The sequence below is a fragment of the Watersipora subatra genome, chromosome 10 (genome assembly GCF_963576615.1).
Source record: "Watersipora subatra chromosome 10, tzWatSuba1.1, whole genome shotgun sequence".
Taxonomy (NCBI): Eukaryota; Metazoa; Bryozoa; class Gymnolaemata; order Cheilostomatida; family Watersiporidae; genus Watersipora; species Watersipora subatra.
Window position 1 is genome coordinate 20491832 of NC_088717.1, and position 22794 is coordinate 20514625.

The following is a 22794-nucleotide window of genomic DNA, read 5'->3' on the forward strand; positions in this document are numbered from 1 at the left end:
AACATTCTCCGGAAAATCAACCCCTCGGTGTCCCAGATATTAACCCCCTCACTCATCCGGTAATCTCTCGCTCTCCTCGATAATCCGCGAGATCCACTCCGGAAAACCAACCAGCCCTCGATGTCCCAGATATTCACCCCCCACTAATCCACCGATAATCCGCGACGATTCGGCCGACTAATCCGCAACGATTCCCCCGACTAATCCCGCGATAATCCACATTTAATCGGATGACTCATCCCCCACTAATCGGATGACTCATCCACAGATAATCCGCCGATTACGCCGGGAGCGGATCCATACCCCCTCGAATTCAACCCCCTACTCTACACCACAATTTCCCCCCAAACCCCAACATCTCATTCAACTCCACGCAATTCAATCTACACCCCTAGCCAATTTAATTCGCAACCCCCTTTTTCTATCCCCCCGCTGGATCCGTCACTTTTTTGTGTAGATCTGCTCTCTACATACTACTCACATAAATCTTTTCCTCGAAAAATCACTTATAGAGATTACTCCAGATTTGTTCCTAATAATATTTCAAATAAGTTTTCCTTCATCAGTTGGAATGATATTTTGATTAAACAGAACACTAATGACATGATTAACTTATTTAATCAAAAGTTTTCTACGGCTGTCAATGAGTTGGCCCCTCTTAAAACTAGAAAAGTCAAGTCAGAATCTTTACCTATCTGGCTTGACAAAGAGGTACAGCAAAATATAAAGTTGAGAGAAAAACTGAAAAACTCCAAAAATTGGACTGCTTACAAAAAGCAGCGCAATTTTGTCACAAATCTCATTAAAAGAAAAAAAACAAAATGTACCGACGAACTTGTTAAACAGTCAAAGATTGGTGATACGCTAAGCTTTGGCAAGCTTTGAACGTGAAAAATAAGAAACCTCAAAGCTGTGACACTTGTTTGTCAGCTTCAGAACTTATCTCACATTTTGTGTCTATTGCAAGTAAACTTTCAAATTCAATTTTACCGTCATCCAATCCTTATTTGTCTTGTCAAAACACCGAGTTGAAGACCACATTTAATGAGTTTCCCAAATTTACTCCTCATGATATTGTAAAATATATCAGTAACATTCCTAATTCCAAAGCCTCAGACATAGAGAATATTTCTGTAAAAATGATAAAAGCAACTCTTTCATTCATTGTACCTATTATCACTGATATGTTTAACAGAATTTTGATTGATGGCTATTTTCCTTCAGCATGGAAACATGCACGAGTTACTCCATTGTTTAAAGGAGGAGATAATAGCAACCCATCAAATTTCCGCCCTATTTCAGTACTCCCTATTTTATCTAAAGTTTTTGAAAAGCACTTAAATATTAGTAGTATGTAGAGAGCAGATCTACACAAAAAAGTGACGGATCCAGCGGGGGGATAGAAAAAGGGGGTTGCGAATTAAATTGGCTAGGGGTGTAGATTGAATTGCGTGGAGTTGAATGAGATGTTGGGGTTTGGGGGGAAATTGTGGTGTAGAGTAGGGGGTTGAATTCGAGGGGGTATGGATCCGCTCCCGGCGTAATCGGCGGATTATCTGTGGATGAGTCATCCGATTAGTGGGGGATGAGTCATCCGATTAAACGTGGATTATCGCGGGATTAGTCGGGGGAATCGTTGCGGATTAGTCGGCCGAATCGTCGCGGATTATCGGTGGATTAGTGGGGGGTGAATATCTGGGACATCGAGGGCTGGTTGGTTTTCCGGAGTGGATCTCGCGGATTATCGAGGAGAGCGAGAGATTACCGGATGAGTGAGGGGGTTAATATCTGGGACACCGAGGGGTTGATTTTCCGGAGAATGTTATATATTTGGTTGAATGAGAGACAAGTTTTTATTATAAAATATAAACTATAAATGTTACAAAAAATTCAAATGCGAAATTCACTTTCGCGAAATTCAATTTCGCGAAATTCAATTTCGCGAAACTCAATTTCGCGAAATTCAATTTCGCGAAAGTTGACTATATAACATATAATGTGTAATTTCGCGAAAGTTGACTATATAATATATATAATGTGTAATTTCGCGAAATTGAATTTCGCGGTTGGAGCTCGATATTCTCGATAGGGTTTACAGACGGATTAGATAATTCGGTTAAAGTAAGAACCTCTTATTATTCACTTCGATTGTAAACTTCATAAATTTCTGAAAATTATCCACCACTGTTATGGATCCACCACTTTTTAAAAAGAAAATATATAAATTCACGATACGTTACTAGTCAGTGCTGAATGTTATTGGAGCTTCCGAGGACTCAACTTCACGTACTATGAAATTCGACAATATTTCTGAAAGAATATCCCAATTGAATATAAAACAAAGACGATGTAGAAGACCAACCAAGTCTAGATCAAATAAACCTATGTTATTACGAAGTTCACTCAGGAAAAGTTCGGTAGTAAAGCGGTTATTTGAAACCGAGGATAGTTATACGGAAGGTGTGAAGAAAACATCGTCACCCACTTCAACAGTTTTTAAAACCGAGAACGTGCAAGAACCATGGAAATGGGTTGATCTAAAAGAGTTGGATATTCCAGCCTCTTTAGAAGTAATACAAGCAAATAAGACTGACGAAAATAACAATAATGAGATTGCTTTGCAATTCGTTATCGAGTGCAAGGGGGAGCGTGTGACATTATGTTCAATCATCAATCCTCAAATGTATAACATTTCCTCATCGTTTCAATGGAGCGTACCAGCTCTCATGATCTTGGATCGAAATGAGATTTATAAGGAGTCTAGGTCTTCTTCAGAATTGAAACTATTTAAGATTGATGGAGCCTGCAATCTGAAAGAATTTAGAGAGAAAATAAGCAAGGATTACAATCTCTGTATATCAAGACATTGATTACTTGAGGAAACTGTTCGGTGATATAATTTTGGTGAAGGAATTGTTAATATGATTGAATTTTATAGTGATTATATGTTGTTATATCGTACAGGATTGAATTTACTATTAACGGATGATTTACCGAATATAAGTTTTGTATAACTTACAATATTTTGCAATTTCGCATGAGATGAATCTAAGAAAGATTCGATTGATTGTACAACTCTCAATGTTTTAAAATGTTGATTGGAATAAATTTACAAAAGATTCAGTTACTCTCACTACGAAGTCTATATACAACACAATTTTTTGATTTTCGAAGTTGAGAGATCATCATGGGTAATCAGTATATTGAGAATTATTCCATGAAGTGGTAAAGCCCCCATGGATCCTTTAATTAGATTAAACTAGTAGACTCGCTAGTTCCATGCACCGTGAGAGATCATCAAGAGTAATCAGTATATTGAGAATTATTCCATGAAGTGGTAAAGCACCCATGGATCCTTTAATTAGATTAAACTAGTAGACTTGCTAGTTCCATGCACCGTGAGAGATCATCATGAGTAATCAGTATATTGAGAATTATTCCATGAAGGTGTAAAGCACCCATGTATCCTTTAATTAGATTAAACTAGTAGATTTGCTAGTTCCATGCACTGTGAGGGATCATCATGAGTAATCAGTATATTGAGAATTATTCCATGAAGTGGTAAAGCACCCATAGATCCTTTAATTAGATTAAACTAGTACACTTGCTAGTTCCATGCACTGTGAGAGATCATCATGAGTAATCAGTATATTGAGAATTATTCCATGAAGCGGTAAAGCACCCATAGATCCTTTAATTAGATTAAACTAGTACACTTGCTAGTTCCATGCGCTGTGAGAGATCATCATGAGTAATCAGTATATTGAGAATTATTCCATGAAGTGGTAAAGCTCCCATGGATCCTTTAATTAGATTAAACTAGTAGACTTGCTAGTTCCATGCACTGTGAGAGATCATCATGAGTAATCAGTATATTGAGAATTATTCCATGAAGCGGTAAAGCACCCATGGTTCCTTTAATTAAATTAAACTAGTAGACTTGCTAGTACCATGCACTGTGAGGGATCATCATGAGTAATCAGTATATTGAGAATTATTCCATGAAGTGGTAAAGCACCCATAGATCCTTTAATTAGATTAAACTAGTACACTTGCTAGTTCCATGCACTGTGAGAGATCATCATGAGTAATCAGTATATTGAGAATTATTCCATGAAGCGGTAAAGCACCCATAGATCCTTTAATTAGATTAAACTAGAAGACTTGCTAGTTCCATGCACTATGAGAGATCATCATGAGTAATCAGTATATTGAGAGTTATTCCATGAAGTGGTAAAGCACCCATAGATCCTTTAATTAGATTAAACTAGTAGACTTGCTAGTTCCATGCACTGTGAGAGATCATCATGAGTAATCAGTATATTGAGAATTATTCCATGAAGTGGTAAAGCACCCATGGATCCTTTAAATAGATTAAACTAGTGGACTTGCTAGGTCCATGTAGTGTGAGGGATCATCATGAGTAATCAGTATATTGAGAATTATTACATGAAGTGGTGTTAAATGAAGTCGAACATTCTAAGCAGATATATTTATTAGCTGAAACGGATGATGCACTTCTTTCCCTACTTCTGCTTCTTTCTCTATTATCAATTTAAGTGGAAGGAGTAGAATTTTCCGATGAAATTAAATTATGCTCTCGTGAAAGCTTGAACATCTTTGAGGAAGATTTCCAGCTGCCAAGAATTAAAAATCTCATTTTACTATTCTCTCTACATTTATTCATTCATTAAAAATATTCCACCAATTATTGTAAATCAACTCACCTCATCAGATTTGCTCCAGTCTCCTTCTGAATGGGAAAATGCCGGATACATTTCCTTGTTGTATTCAAATTTCGGAGATATATAATCCGGTGAAACAGAGATAATCCAAAGTTCTGAGAGAAGATTATACATAGATATCCAAATTGTAGAATTAATCCAAACTTTTGTGAGATATATAATCCAGTTAGTTCGGAGAAATATAATCCAGTGAAACAGAGATAATCCAAAGTTCTGAGAGAAGATTATACGTAGATATCCAAATTGTAGAATTAATCCAAACTTTTGTGAGATATATAATCCAGTTAGTTCGGAGAAATATAATCCAAAGTTCTGAGAGAAGAATATACGTAGATATCCAAATTGTAGAATTAATCCAAACTTTTGTGAGATATATAATCCAGTTAGTTCGGAGAAATATAATCCAAAGTTCTGAGAGAAGATTATACGTAGATATCCAAATTGTAGAATTAATCCAAACTTTTGTGAGATATATAATCCAGTTAGGTATAGAAATAGTTCGAAGTTCTGAGAATTTCATGTATAATAACTTCAGGAAAAAAAAAAGTCTCGATAATGGTGAGCCCATCAAACTTGGCTGTATTTATACTAGTCAAGTTCAAGGAGGTGGAACCCGGACAAAAGCTATAAATCACTTCTAATCCATCTTGTCTCACTCAACTTTCGCAAAAATTGAATTTCGCGAAAGTGAATTTCGCGAAATTGGATTTCGCGAAATTACACAATATATATATATTATATAGTCAACTTTCGCGAAATTGAATTTCGCGAAAAGTGAATTTCGCGAAATTGGATTTCACGAAATTATATATTATATAGTCTACTTTCGCGAAATTGAGTTTCGCGAAAGTGAATTTCGCGAAATTGGATTTCGCGAAATTACACATTATATATATTATATAGTCAACTTTCGCGAAATTGAATTTCACGAAATTGGATTTCGCGAAATTACACATCATGTATTATATAGTCAACTTTCGAGAAATTGAATTTCGCGAAAGTGAATTTCGCGAAATTGGATTTCGCGAAATTATACATTATATATATTATATAGTCAACTTTCGCGAAATTGAGTTTCGCGAAAGTGAATTTCGCGAAATTGGATTTCGCGAATTTATACATTATATATATTATATAGTCAACTTTCGCGAAAGTGAATTTCGCGAAATCCAATTTCGCGAAATCACACATATATATTATATAGTCAACTTTCGCGAAATTGAATTTCGCGAAAGTGAATTTCGCGAAATTGGATTTCGCGAAATTACACATTAAATATATTATATAGTCAACTTTCGCGAAATTGATTTTCGCGAAAGTGAATTTCGCGAAATTGGATTTCGCGAAATTACACATTATATATATTATATAGTCAACTTTCGCGAAATTGAATTTTGCGTTTTTCAATTTCGCGAAAAGTCTTCTGATATTATGGATGATGCAGCTAAATTTATCAAAACTCATTAATCATTTGATGAGGAGAATTGTATATAACCAGCAGAATTTTACTAAAACGATATCAATTCTTCATTCAATCTCAGAGAATTATCACACTACACAACTATGGAGGATAATACTCAATCTGGAGTGTTAAAACCTGGATCGAATAGTTCAGTGAAGATGTCGAAAAAGAAAATTTCACCTGTAACTCTTTCTAACAGGACTCCTCCAACGAAGAAGAAGACATCCGACCAAATCGTAACGAATTTGGAGCAAAGGGCAAAAGATGGCAGACAAGTTAAGAACATTAAGTAAGGATACCTTAATGGAAGCAAAATCACTGCAGAAAATGACAGACCTTTCACTAGGATTGATTATGGAGGTGACAAAAACGGAAGAAGCTCATTCGATCCATGGAGCGTGCTGTATCATTCACTTCAACTATGTGGAAAATGGGATTAGTAAATCTACTGCTGTATTTGCTCCAAAACGATTTTTAGATGAATCGCTGTCTTATCCAAGTATTATGGTATATCTTGGATTAAAACCTAAGAGTAATGGACAGGGAAGTTACCATGACTTAAGACGAGTAACAGAAGGAACCTCAACTCCCTTGGAAATGAAACGCACTCTAGCCAATCTGAGAACGAAGAGACTTGAAAAACTTATACAACTTTTCGAGAGTCGTCATCTCAAGGAGTTCAAAGCACCATCTATTTTCTACTATCACAATGTTGGAACAAGTGAATACAAAGATGCTGAAGGCAAGGTGAATGTGGTACCAACTGTAGCATTTTCAACCAAAGTTGATGGAGAGGAAGTTCAAGGAACTTTAACGATGCCTTCGAGATATGCCCTTTCGTTGAAAGAAAATTATCCGGGTATCATTATATACAAGGGACTAGTAACATCTCACAATACTCGCGAATACTACGATGTAGTAGTCATGGGATATGAAGAAGCAAGCAGTTTTTACGAGAGTTCACAATGCAAAAAGGAATCTGCTATCATAGATATTTCCGATGACGATGAGTGAATGATAAACAACTCGATACAAACTTTGTTATAAAGATTGTACATGAACATTTTCTCATATATATATTCAATGTTTCATTTATACTCTATTATCTTTATTGTGTCCTATCTACTTGAACATTTTCATATATTTCAAGTTAAACATAAACTATTTTATTTTTATTGAAACAAAATGATGATGGAAATAATGAATAATACATATAAATATATCTTTTAAAGTGAATAATTTTGTAATAAAACTGATCTTTCATTCAACATATTAATTTCTCCAACAAATTTCAATCTTACATACAAAAACATACAAAAAAACCGAAAATAAATTCCTTAAAATTCTTAACCATTCAAGAGCTTCAACATTACAAAAACATCAAATCTTCAAAAAATAACTTTGTACATAAACACTTTCTCATATATATTCAATGTTTCAAATATATAACAATCTCCGGAAAATCAACCCCTCGGTGTCCCAGATATTAACCCCCTCACTCATCCGGTAATCTCTCGCTCTCCTCGATAATCCGCGAGATCCACTCCGGAAAACCAACCAGCCCTCGATGTCCCAGATATTCACCCCCCACTAATCCACCGATAATCCGCGACGATTCGGCCGACTAATCCGCAACGATTCCCCCGACTAATCCCGCGATAATCCACGTTTAATCGGATGACTCATCCCCCACTAATCGGATGACTCATCCACAGATAATCCGCCGATTACGCCGGGAGCGGATCCATACCCCCTCGAATTCAACCCCCTACTCTACACCACAATTTCCCCCCAAACCCCAACATCTCATTCAACTCCACGCAATTCAATCTACACCCCTAGCCAATTTAATTCGCAACCCCCTTTTTCTATCCCCCCGCTGGATCCGTCACTTTTTTGTGTAGATCTGCTCTCTACATACTACTTATGTGCAACACCAATTTTTCTCACAATAAATATTAAATTATGATCACTCATAGACAATTTAAGTACTCCAGAAAACTTGGCGTGATGAGAGAAATTTGTATACACATGATCAATTAATGTCGAGGAGTTTACAGTTACTCTTGTGGGTTCGCCAATCAGCTGTTTTAAAGACAGCGGATTACATATTTTCCTTTTCCAATTGGAACTTTCTTGCAACAAAGTGTTCAACAAATTGATATTGAAATCACCTAGTATCAAAATTTCTTCAGTGTTGCTGTAACACTCTTTCACGAAGTCTGAAAACTTTGTTATCCAATCTACTGTAGAATTTGGAGGTCTATAAACAAAAGTCACTATGTAAGGTCTCGAAATAACTGGAATGATTTTAATGGAAAGACTATCAGCAGCAATTTCGTTAATAGCAAAATCCAAACACTTGAAATTAATAGAGTTGCGAATATAGCATAATAAGCCACCGCCCTGGTTATAGTTCCTATCATTTCTTATCATATTATAACCAGAAATTTTAAAGTAATCATCACCATGTCTAGCTCCAAGAAATGTCTCAGAAAAACAAATAACTTTAAATTTATACTTAAAAATCAAATACTTAACTTCATCCATTTTGGAAGATAAACCTCTTATATTTAAATGAGCAGTGGAAAATCCTTTAGAGAGATCCATCATTTAAGAGGTTCAGCATGACATAAACAATGAGTTGATGGTATACTTATTCCATGTGAGATGGCATTTTGGTAGAATAGGGAAGATGAGAATTTACTCTTCAAGGACCTCAATCTTTTACCATCTTTGAACAATCTTTCTATGAAGGCATCAGGGTCAGTATCTTTGATATCTTGATGTATTTTATTGTCATCTGCATCGAGTGGGACACTTTTAACAATAACTACATTCTCTCTAAGAGAATCTGGATCAATGGACAGTCTGCAAGATGATCCATCAAACATATCAGATTTCCAGCAATCTGTAACTCCTTTAGCGATGTCCCGGGATCGGAATTGAATCATAATTCTAGGATTGTTTGATTTGAAGTTGTAGCGAGTAACGAGTTCAATGATGGTTGGCCCGTACTGACTGTTTATAGCTTTCCGTACCGTGTCTTGATTAAATGATTTATGGAGAGATGAGTTTGGTCGAATTGAAACCACAATGTTGTTGTTTCCATCAAAAGCAGTCTTCTGTTGTTTAGATTGAGGTGGTTGCTTGACAGCTGTTGCTGGAATACGCTGATCAACATCCATTAGGGTAAGATTAGAAGTTGACGGCGTATTTTGTTTGTTGCACGATTTACTTTCTGGGTTTGTACACACTGTTGCATTAGCTGAATGTTTCCTTAGTGGTTGATCTTGAAGATAAAGATTTCGCTTTGTTGTCTCGGCATAAGAACTTTGTTGTTCATTGAGCTCATCAAATAATGATTATTGCATAGCTAAAAGTTTGTTATCAAACTGATTTGATGACCATGATGAATACCTGATGAATTCATCCTTAAGATTTTCTGTAGAAATAGATGTTGATAGTAACTTGTCAATTTTTGTTTCCAAATCCGCAACTCTGGTGATTAAGAATTCTACTGTAGTACTCAATTTTGAGCAGTTTTTACATGTTACTGTAGCTTTTTTGGAAGTAGTGTATGGAGCACTTGTTGAGGCTTCATGATTGATTGTAGACAGACACAAAGGTACTGATTAAATATATGATGGAGAATTAGATGAAGACAGTGCTGAAAGCTCATCAATGCACTTGCTTTTTATTTGCACATTAAGAGCCTTCCCTTGATCTTCTGTGAAACTGGTTAATATCTGTTCATAGTGGGAAAAGAAGATGTCAAGATTTGTAAGCTTGTTCACAAGTATTCTACTCGTAGTGTTGTAAAAATTTACAGTATACAAGGCTGAAACACTCGAGATTGGGAAAAAGAAAGAAACAGAAGACATTAGTCCATCTTATCTTTAATGCAATTGCTACAAGCACCCATTTTTCCAACAACTACAGTAACTTATTTAGATTTTGAACACACAAACACAGACAACACTCTGTATGTATTTACTTGTCACTTTGCATATATACAGTGAAACTCGGCTAACTCGACCTTCACGAGACCGAGAGACAGTGTTCGAGTTATCAGAACGTTGAAGTTATGAGAACACTGTCACAAGTGCATGTATTATTGTATTTATCAGTACATATACAAACTATATATAAATCAAAAGCATTGATTGCTTGTTGCAAGTTAAGGGACCTCTCATGTAATGTTTTAATAATTTTTATCAGAAAGTATAACTATTTTCCTTTTATTATTTGAGATTCATTTGTTTGTTTTAGGTGATGTGACTGCCAGGACGTTCAGATTAAAATAGGCAAAACCTGATCGCAGTTGAAACTCTCAGAAAAAAAGACATATTTTTCTTTTGAGCGTTCCAGTTCCGCCGGTTTTTCTTAGTTTATGTGAAGGTTACCTGGGTTCTCCATGCTTGCGGAGGGCTATCCCCAAGCGGATGTTTAGCAAAACTTGATTTTTTTGCAAACCTTTTGAAATGTCGTTAGTGAAAATATTTTGCCGATGGTGGTAATAATGACGCCTAAGAACTACTAAGAGTTGTTGCTTATCTCTATGGCTTGGAATAAAGTGATATTCTAAAGCAATAAAAACCATCTCGGTAGCCGTTAGGCAGAAAAACTGTTTGAGATAACAAAGTTAAGGTCGAGTTATCTAAAGCAATTTATCATTACGTGGGAACGGACCAAACAAATCCGTTCGAGTTAACCAAGTGTTCCAGATATTCGAGGACGAGTTATTCGAGTTTCACAGTATTTGTTATTTAAGCTCAACAATGAGTGACCACGAAAACTTTCTTGGCTTGTCCGAAAAATATTTTCTTGCTGGCGGCATTATTATGTATTTTCTTGCTCCAATATAAATAATGCATGCGACAATTGTTGTACATCATTGTTAGCAGCTCTCCCATACCTCTACAAGCACAGTGTAGCCAATTTTGGAAAATCAGAGGGCAGCATACACAAAATATTTAGCAAGATGTATATCCATTGGCCTTGATAACATTATACAGCATACGTTGTTTGAAAATTCAATGCGCAATGACAAAATGTCTGGTGATAGACCACTGGAACAATGATAGGAAGCAGGTTGTTTCAGTCATCAGACGAATCTATCATGATAAATAGTTAATTTAAATAACCTTTCCTTTATTCGTTATAAACAAAATATTGCACATAACTAAATTCCTACCATGTCAGCACCGATGCCATAAAGAGCCTTTAACAAGCACAAATGAGAACAAAATAACATAGTAGAAAAGGACCACATATTCATGTAGATATATGAAAATATGGGAATGTAAGTCTGGGTGATTTAAAAAACATCAGTGTTAAGAAAATCATGAATGTTGTATGTATGCGGGTATGTTTTAACATGATCAATATATTCACTCAAAATTGAGCACAGTACCAAGCTGAAACAGTTCGATTCCGGCTAATATTTATGGCGAACACTTTTTGCATATAAAAGTATTCCTATCTAGAACAAGTTTGTTCTCTATGGCTGCAGACGAACTGCAAATGAGGAGGAATGGGGGCCAGAGGCATCCCCTTCCCTCATTGCCAGTTCACCCACAGCTATAGGGAGCAAACATGTTATATGCCTATCTAGATATTGCATGTATTATAAAGCCTAAGGAAGCATTGTTAGTCCTTCATTTTTTACTCCCTGCAAACTCCTCTCGGAGATCTTTGATCTAAAATAAAAACAATCATAACACTGTGAATGCAGTATTCAAGTGGCATTATTTGTGACGATTTTATGACTTTGACAGGAGTATTATTTGTTAATTTTGATAAGACTATGTCATATTCGGCATCGGTAAAGCCCATCTTGGTATTTTTGAAATTTCTCAGTCATGCCTGTCTGCGATGGAAGTGACAGCGCAATACTTGCACATCTTAGATGAATAGAAACATGCTGCATATCAAAGGGCAATGAAAGAACAGGTTAATGGGATGAACTTGCAGCATAAATCCCATGTACATGTAGGTATGTGGGTATGAACTCAAGCCCCATGTACATGTAGGTATGTGGGTAGAAACTCAAGCACCATGTACATGTAGGTATGTGGGTATGAACTCAAGCACCATGTACATGTAGGTATGTGGGTATGAACTCAAGCACCATGTACATGTAGGTACATGTATGTGGGTATGAACTCAAGCACCATGTACATGTAGGTACATGTATGTGGGTATGAACTCAAGCCCCATGTACATGTAGGTATGTAGGTAGGAACTCAAGCACCATGTACATGTAGGTATGTGGGTAGGAACTCAAGCACCATGTACATGTAGGTATGTGGGTAGGAACTCAAGCACCATGTACATGTAGGTATGTGGGTATGAACTCAAGCACCATGTACATGTAGGTATGTGGGTATGAACTCAAGCACCATGTACATGTAGGTACATGTATGTGGGTAGGAACTCAAGCACCATGTACATGTAGGTACATGTATGTGGGTAGGAACTCAAGCACCATGTACATGTAGGTATGTAGGTAGGAACTCAAGTTAGGGAATGCTAATAAGATCCAACCATCTACTACTCAGAATGAATCACTTTAATAACATTCTTACACCCATGAACAAAGCAACTTGTATTGTATGTACACAATGTATCCCACGTTCAGACAAATTAAATGTTTTTATGATTTGCTACAAAATTATTGTTTCAAAATGCGGGGTTAGGCCCGCTTACATATCCCTCGCACTTTGCCAATAGTATAGCAAAAATTCTAGCATTATACAGTTAATGTTGCTCTGTTGATGGTATAATTGGAATGGAAGAAAATAATGTTTCTACCTGGAAAAAAGATTCCTCTAGTGTGGGTATTTCGGCCTGTGAGTAGTCCGTCTTGAAAAACTTTGGCTTCCACAATGGGTTCCACCCCTTTATTCAGAGCCATACATATATGCTCCTTCATTTCTTGCTCCAGAATAAATATTGCCACCACCTGTTATAACATGCATATTGCGCATGTCACAAGTACAAGTATTAATAAAGAGGTTGCTGCTTTCTATCACTTCCACCTGAGGCAATACGGCTATGGTCATTACCTTCAGCATACTTTCCAGGAATTGCAGACTGGAAAAATGGAAAGCGATTGACCACGAACCAAATATGTGTGATGGTAAGGCTGACTGTTAAAAGCTTGCTACATATTAATTGTAAACTGAAAAGACAGAGAGCACAATTTTTTAAGGATATTGCCTTTCCATATTCAACACTAGGCTGCCAAGTTATATCACATGCATGGCTTACTTAATAATGAACAATAGTCTTCATCTCCACAAAAACGGAGGCAGAGCATAGCTGGTGGTTTGATGGGTCGCATCCATAAAACTTATTTTGGTGCCGTATCGGCGTATAATTCGCTTTTGATGATCGGTCTGGGTAGCGAAGAAAAAGTTATGTGAATTTGAGGACTTTTGAAAGTGAAATTCAGCTGTCCCTTGGCCCTTGCCACTCATTTTCTTAGTGATCTGCAAATTTTATTGGTCAGAAGATGAATATCTATAAATGATGGGGAAAACAGAACAGATCAAAAAATTATGACGAGTCTGTGCAAACATTTTGAAGTGTGGTGGTGGCTAGTTTTAGAGTATAAACTGATCTTTGTGTACACCTCTCAAACAACGCTAACATCAGTCAGTGCCTTTCAACTAGATGATGGCCAAAATAGCTTTTTATTGATGAGCAATAAAGCAATCCTGAACAGAAGGAGGGTCAGGTACAATGGCAGTGGCTCAAAACCTCGCCAGTTTCTGGGTCATTTTTGCAGGAGTGGGGAAGTGCAAATGTTTAGTTGGTGGAAAAATTGAGGCACTGATAGTTATTAATCGTTTTATTTTGTTATACAACTGAATAAAACGTTTGTTTTATTTTGTTAAACAATGTTTTATTTTGTAAACACTGACCCTAGCAGCAAACCCCAAATGTTTGATGTTAGGTTCTCTCCTTGTTGAAAAGGCTTATATTTTGTTTACAAAAATAAAACATAAGCCTTTTTTAACAAAGAGAGACCCCAACAGCAAATATGCTGATACAGAGAAATGCTAACAACCTTGTTGATTCTTCTGTCAGTGTTTCCTAAAGTTGTAAGTTATAAATTAAACATACACAACTTATTAGATTGAGTTTGCTGGGTGTTTCAACAGTGCATGCCAACATCATTTATGCAGCAGAAGTTTGAGTCACTCACATTGTTTCTGAAAAGGCTATTTGAATGTGATTCTTCATGGTGCAGTCATCAGGATAGAAACGCTTGTTCATGCTGAATCCTAGAGGGAAGTTAGTTGATAGTGCATAGTCACAGAGATGCTTCATCATCTCTGGCAGTGTATAAACTCCTTAGCTTAATGATTAATTTTTTTAACGCCTTGATCCACTGGTGCTACAAGTTCAGCGGCCTAAAACAAAACATGTCATATACATCATGACTACTGAACATGAAGCGCTGGAAATATCCGCCACCAGATAATAAACTGACAGATGACTGCTCTACATACAAATGGGTGTGAAAGAGATACTATATGTGAGTTCATTTGGGTTGCATAGGCGACAGGCGGCATACCAATACGGAACAGGAGTTGAGAGAACATCAATTATTATTATCACAACATACTTCTCTCAGAAGGTGTTTTTCATGGGCCGAGACATCAGGTAAGGACACTTCATACACAGTCTCATATGAGGGATTTAATGTAGATCTAAGGGGCTTCGATAACTGCTCCTTCTCCCATTTAGTCTCTTTGATGACCTTCAAAGCAATAAGAACAGAATTGTGATAGTATGATGCCCAATTGCCATCTTCTCATTGGCTTATGAACTGCTTTTATGAGTTCTGAGCTGGTGAGGATGGTTTACTAGCGCAGTGTGGGTTGAAAAACTATGCAGTTGGGGGTCCAAAATAGGGATGCATGATATTGAAAATATTGTGATGTGATGTCTGCGATGGCCTACAGTATATCACACACCTGCGATATGTGAAATCATTATGTGAAATTATGATCCTCATTGTGAAATTATGATCACCTGTTTGTTCTACAATAGGTGAATACATGTATGAAGACCATGGCATACAAGTACAAGGTGGAAAGCTAATGATGTTTAAAACTCAGTCTTACTCTAATAATCCCACGAGCACACGAGCGGAGCGGAAGTGTGGGAGTTTTTATGATAAACGCATGTGCACACAACTTACGAAAATTATCCATCAACAATGAGACGAACCCTCGTCAAGAAATTTCATCAAAAAATTTAAGCATCGGAATGTAAAGTCTTTAAAGTATAATAACGATACAAAACACATTTAAACCTATTTAAATATGTTACCAAGTCTGTGTAAACCGTCGGTATTATTTTAAAACTTACCCATCTGATCGGATTACACACAAATAGACAGATTAATTTGAACAAAAATTGCCACAAAAAGCTTGAAAAGCTCGGTTTAATAAAAGTTAAGACCGAAAATTGAAACGCCAATAAAGCCGTGCATAGAGGTGGAACGAGACAGGTTTTTTAAGCTCGAAACGAGACTCGAGACACTGTCTTGTAAAAATTCGAGACTCGGGACACGAGACAGTAAAATAATGAGCACTTGGTGATGATTTCACTACACAAGTACTAGCTACTTGGTATATATAAAATTAATAAAACTCTTTTTAAATTGAATTTTCACCTGGTGTAAACGATTTAAATACCACATTTTATTAGTGATATGCATGTAGTTTTTGTAAACAAAAGTGACACAAACAGCTCTAAAAAGTTATATATTCTAAGAATTTTGAGCTTGATTGATCATAATTATTATAAACATATTGCTTTGTACATGTATATTTTTACCATCTATTGAATAGTTCTTACTTTTTAATGTAATGTGTAATGAAACCGATAGCCGTCGCTCTACAAAGAAATACCGCAACTAAAAGAACACACGATAACACTTTTATTCTTATCGTTTCATTAATGTTAAGTTTTGTTTGTGTATTAGCTGTAGTATGTGAATTATATTTAAATTGTACTCATGAAATTATATTAATTACTGTATACATGCACATGTATATTCTTATATTGAGCTAACAAAACGTCATTGTTAACCGAACACGGACTATGGTCGACACGGCCTTTCGTTCGTTTCTCCGTGTCCGGGCAAGTTTTACCCGCGATTGGTAGTATATACGTAAAAGAGGCCCGAATTTTATGAAGGGCAGTTGGTGTTTAGACACGATACGATAAAATACAGACATTTTACCCGCAAAATTCTATTTATTAAATTAGATTATCCGAAGAGTAATTAGATACGACCCGGTATCTGTTTTAAGGACACAGAACCGAACTAAAAAATAACAGGGCCGTTGTCCGGACTACATGATTAGACTCAGTGGCCAACATAATCAGTAGCAACAAGTAGTAACGGACCGGGTATAACTTTAAAGGCAGTTGCCCGCAATCCATTACAATATATGGAGTTGTTGCTACCGCAAGAAGCCATGTTTTAACAACCGTGCGCAGGCGCTTTAGTTCTATTTCCTGTCTCGAGTTTGGCAATAGTTAAGTCGAGACGAGACCGGTACGAGACAGGTCGATACTCGAGACGTCTCGTGTCTCGTTCCACCTCTAGCCGTGCAACCGATTGTAGAACTATTTAGCAGTGCGCATTTCACGAGAAAACCGTGCTCAATTCATCAGTCTATGGCCATTTTTACTTGTATTCAAATTTATTCGAAGATTTCTGTAATAAACGTAGACCGTTTGAGACGTGGACCGATTTACAGGTACGAAATTGTGGTACACAGTTTATCAGCCTGTGTTTTTTGTCCAATCACCGAAGGTTTCATTATTTGAAACGTTAGCCGAAATTCTTTACAACTTATGTACAAGCTAGGGCCGAACTACAACGCCCTTTCATGATGAGAACATTTTTTATTTTGCTACATTTTTATACGCGTGAATGCTCCTACGCGCTTTCTGTTAAAGATCGCTTATCAAAACCATTCTACATTCAACGCAACCAACTTTCAAACTGTGTATAGTACACAGTAGCTTGCCATTTTACTTCTAATTTTGCATTTCAGAGGTATAATAAACATATTTCTTTATTGTTGTTGAATTACATACATTACAGTAAATTAGGCCTACAGCTTTATAACACTTTTATAACAGCTTTTATTTTGCTGCAGTTTGCAGAAATCTTCGAGACGCATGAACGCTCATAGGTTTTTTATTATTGCTGTATAACTATATTAACAATATTGGTTATTTTAATAATATCAGTGCATTTTACTTATAATATTGGCCAACATTGCATTTCTCCTATTGCAAGGGAGAGATATAAACGTGTAATATTTTCCTTTCATTGTTGTTGTTTGTCATGACCAAACACTTTTTAAATAAATTTTCTAAAAACCTATATAAATACCACAACTTCTCGATATTGCTACCTATGACGTTTTGAAATGTAAACAAAATTGTGTATTGGTTTTCTATTATTACTATATTAATAAAATTGATTATTCTAAGAATATCAGTGCATTTTACTTCTAATATTGGCCAATATTGCATTTCTCCTATTGCAGGGGGAAAATATAAACATCTTTTCCATTCATTATTGCTTATTGTTGTATGTAATAACACCCACACCCAGTACATTACAGCTACCATTGCAGTTATCCTATTGCACTGCAGAGCCATTTGATTGCTAATATTGCATTTCTCAACCATTAGTACCCTTTATTTTTTGCCAATATCTCTGGCCATCTCTTTGGTCGTGGGCTGTATGACACTGGAATTTCTAGTCTAATATAATAACAATGCCATATTTTCTACATTCAAATTTGTATCAAAATCAAGTGAATCAAAATTGTATTGTTAGAGGAAACACAGAGAACCTGGAGTGAATTTGCCTACAAATCAGCATAACCTGCTAATCTCCATCTAGCACCCAGTCAACATTCTGGAGCCTGTGTCATTTGTGGACATTTATCTGCATGCATTCGTATATATGTGTATGCACAAAACACAGGGTGATACAGAGCTTCGCAACAATGGAGGCCTTCAAACATGCATATTTAGGTACAAGCAGGCTTGGGGCCACTAGCAGTGCAGTGCGCACTGCACTAGTGCACTGACCTAGTGCAGTGCATAGTGCAGTGCAATTTAAAAATAGAAATGTCTAGTGTAATGCTAGTGCAAATTTGACATGAGTCCCTGGGTGCACTAGTGCAAGTGCAGTGCTTAGTGTGACATGGTATGTACTAGTGCAGTGCCTAGTGCGGATTAGAAAATTCCCATAAACGCACTAGTGCAAGTGCAGTGCACAGTGCAACATAAAATGCTCTAGCGCAATGCCTAGTGCGGATTGGAAACTTTTTCATAAATGCACTAGTGCAAGTGCAGTGCCTAGTGCGACATAGTATGCACTAGTGCAGTGCCAAGTGCAGATTGAATATTATTATTTTCCTTGGATGGAGATGATGGAGATGGCATTATGTTTTACTTTAATATTGGTATTGATTATAGAACTTTGATATTTCTTTGCAATGTTGTTAACTGCTCAAATGAGCATGTGTTTGGAGTTTCCATGAATCCCTAGAACTACAATCAAGCCAACTTTATTTATTAACCATTTGTCTATTGCCTTGTCTATTTGTCTCCATGTCAGTATTTGTGGATGTACATGTATATGTAGGATTTCAGTTTAAATCTATCTTTGATTGAGTGGAAGTAACTTAATGACTAAATTTCAACCTTCAACAAGTTTCTTGTAAACTTATGTTTTTTAAATACATGTATTTAAGTACCAATTACATATGCTTATGTACATATTCACAAGCAAAATGAGACCAATCCAGAGATGGTATGTATCATACCATCTCTGGATTGGTCTCATGCTGATTGACATTGAAGCGAAATGTCAATGCCACTTTTATATATAATTCTTTGTTTATATCAAATTAAAAAAAATGTTTTACATGCAATGGTGCAATGTGGTGCAGGTGAGAGGATTGTTGGAGTTTACAGTGAGATAAAAGTAAGCTATGGAATACAAAACAAAGTGATAGCAATATGCACTGACAACGGGCTTAATGTTGTCAAAGCCATCAGCCTCCCTGAATTTCCTAGCAATGAACCAGCAGATGAAGAAATGAGAGAGGATGAGATGGATGAGGACCATAATACTGGAGGGGATGACATTAGTGATGAAGATTTGGATGCAATGAATCGCGTGCTAAGTGTGACATAGCATCATGTCCACTGTTTTTGCCACACTGTCCAGCTTGTTGTTGGCGATGGGTTGAAGAAGTGCAGCAAGACAGTCACCCATGTTCTGGCCAAAGTCAATGCCATTATCAATCACACAAGGAACTCTGTGATCAGCAGTGAATTACTTGAATGTAATCACATTAACAAGCTACAATCTCGAACTGCAACTAAATGGAACAGCCAGTTAAAAGCTCTAAATACTTTTCTTGGATGTACCTGAAGACCTCTTGCCTCAACTAGACATGAGAACAACATTCACCAGGTGTGCTTTGACAAACAACAGAAATAAATTTAGTAGCTAAAATACGAAATATACACTGTTCCAATTTGGACCATTTTAATTGTGCTACTTTTTACTCTAGCATATTTCAATTTTGATAATTTAATGCTAAGCTGCAATTTACACTGCAGGGCTGACAAAAAAGTGGCTGAAAAAATCAGGGCCATTCTACAACCTTTCAAAGCTGCTACCGAACAGGCCGAGGGAGATTATTGTACTGGTACATCCAGAAAACCATATAAGTAGTATGTAGAGAGCAGATCTACACAAAAAAGTGACGGATCCAGGGGGCATAGAAAAAGGGGGTTGCGAATTAAATTGGCTAGGGGTGTAGATTGAATTGCGTGGAGTTGAATGAGATGTTGGGGTTTGGGGGGAAATTGTGGTGTAGAGTAGGGGGTTGAATTCGAGGGGGTATGGATCCGCTCCCGGCGTAATCGGCGGATTATCTGTGGATGAGTCATCCGATTAGTGGGGGATGAGTCATCCGATTAAACGTGGATTATCGCGGGATTAGTCGGGGAATCGTCGCGGATTATCGGTGGATTAGTGGGGGGTGAATATCTGGGACATCGAGGGCTGGTTGGTTTTCCGGAGTGGATCTCGCGGATTATCGAGGAGAGCGAGAGATTACCGGATGAGTGAGGGGGTTAATATCTGGGACACCGAGGGGTTGATTTTCCGGAGATTGTTATATATTTGAAACATTGAATATATATGAGAAAGTGTTTATGTACAAAGTTATTTTTTGAAGATTTGATGATTTTGTAATGTTGAAGCTCTTGAATGGTTAAGAATTTTAAGGAATTTATTTTCGGTTTTTTTTGTATTTTTTTTGTATGTAAGATTGAAATTTGTTGGAGAAATTAATATGTTGAATGAAAGATCAGTTTTATTACAAAATTATTCACTTTAAAAGATATATTTATATGTATTATTCATTATTTCCATCATCATTTTGTTTCAATAAAAATAAAATAGTTTATGTTTAACTTGAAATATATGAAAATGTTCAAGTAGATAGGACATAATAAAGATAATATAGTATAAATGAAACATTGAATATATATATGAGAAAATGTTCATGTACAATCTTTATAACGAAGTTTGTATCGAGTTGTTTATCATTCACTCATCGTCATCGGAAATATCTATGATAGCAGATTCCTTTTTGCATTGTGAACTCTCGTAAAAACTGCTTGCTTCTTCATATCCCATGACTACTACATCGTAGTATTCGCGAGTATTGTGAGATGTTACTAGTCCCTTGTATATAATGATACCCGGATAATTTTCTTTCAACGAAAGGGCATATCTCGAAGGCATCGTTAAAGTTCCTTGAACTTCCTCTCCATCAACTTTGGTTGAAAATGCTACAGTTGGTACCACATTCACCTTGCCTTCAGCATCTTTGTATTCACTTGTTCCAACATTGTGATAGTAGAAAATAGATGGTGCTTTGAACTCCTTGAGATGACGACTCTCGAAAAGTTGTATAAGTTTTTCAAGTCTCTTCGTTCTCAGATTGGCTAGAGTGCGTTTCATTTCCAAGGGAGTTGAGGTTCCTTCTGTTACTCGTCTTAAGTCATGGTAACTTCCCTGTCTATTACTCTTAGGTTTTAATCCAAGATATACCATAATACTTGGATAAGACAGCGATTCATCTAAAAATCGTTTTGGAGCAAATACAGCAGTAGATTTACTAATCCCATTTTCCACATAGTTGAAGTGAATGATACAGCACGCTCCATGGATCGAATGAGCTTCTTCCGTTTTTGTCACCTCCATAATCAATCCTACTGAAAGGTCTGTCATTTTCTGCAGTGATTTTGCTTCCATTAAAGTATCCTTACTTAATGTTCTTAACTTGTCTGCCATATCTTTTGCCCTTTGCTCCAAATTCGTTACGATTTGGTCGGATGTCTTCTTCTTCGTTGGAGGAGTCCTGTTAGAAAGAGTTACAGGTGAAATTTTATTTTTCGACATCTTCACTGAACTATTCGATCCAGGTTTTATCACTCCAGATTGAGTATTATCCTCCATAGTTGTGTAGTGTGATAATTCTCTGAGATTGAATGAAGAATTGATATCGTTTTAGTAAAATTCTGCTGGTTATATACCATTCTCCTCATCAAATGATTAATGAGTTTTGATAAATTTAGCTGCATCATCCATAATATCAGAAGACTTTTCGCGAAATTGAAAAACGCGAAATTCAATTTCGCGAAAGTTGACTATATAATATATATAATGTGTAATTTCGCGAAATCCAATTTCGCGAAATTCACTTTCGCGAAATTCAATTTCGCGAAAGTTGACTATATAATATATATGTGTAATTTCGCGAAATTGGATTTCGCGAAATTCACTTTCGCGAAAGTTGACTATATAATATATATAATGTATAATTTCGCGAAATCCAATTTCGCGAAATTCACTTTCGCGAAATTCAATTTCGCGAAAGTTGACTATATAATATATAATGTGTAATTTCGCGAAATCCAATTTCGTGAAATTCAATTTCGCGAAAGTTGACTATATAATATATATAATGTGTAATTTCGCGAATTCCAATTTCGCGAAATTCAATTTCGCGAAAGTAGACTATATAATATATAATTTCGTGAAATCCAATTTCTCGAAATTCACTTTTCGCGAAATTCAATTTCGCGAAAGTTGACTATATAATATATATATATATTGTGTAATTTCGCGAAATCCAATTTCGCGAAATTCACTTTCGCGAAATTCAATTTTCACGAAAGTTGAGTGAGACAAGATGGATTAGAAGAGATTTATAACTTTTGTCCGGGTTCCACCTCCTTGAACTTGACTAGTATAAATACAGCCAAGTTTGATGGGCTCACCATTATCGAGACTTTTTTTTCCTGGAGTTATTATACATGAAATTCTCAGAACTTCGAACTATTTCTTTACCTAACTGGATTATATATCTCACAAAAGTTTGGATTAATTCTACAATTTGGATATCTACGTATAATCTTCTCTCAGAACTTTGGATTATATTT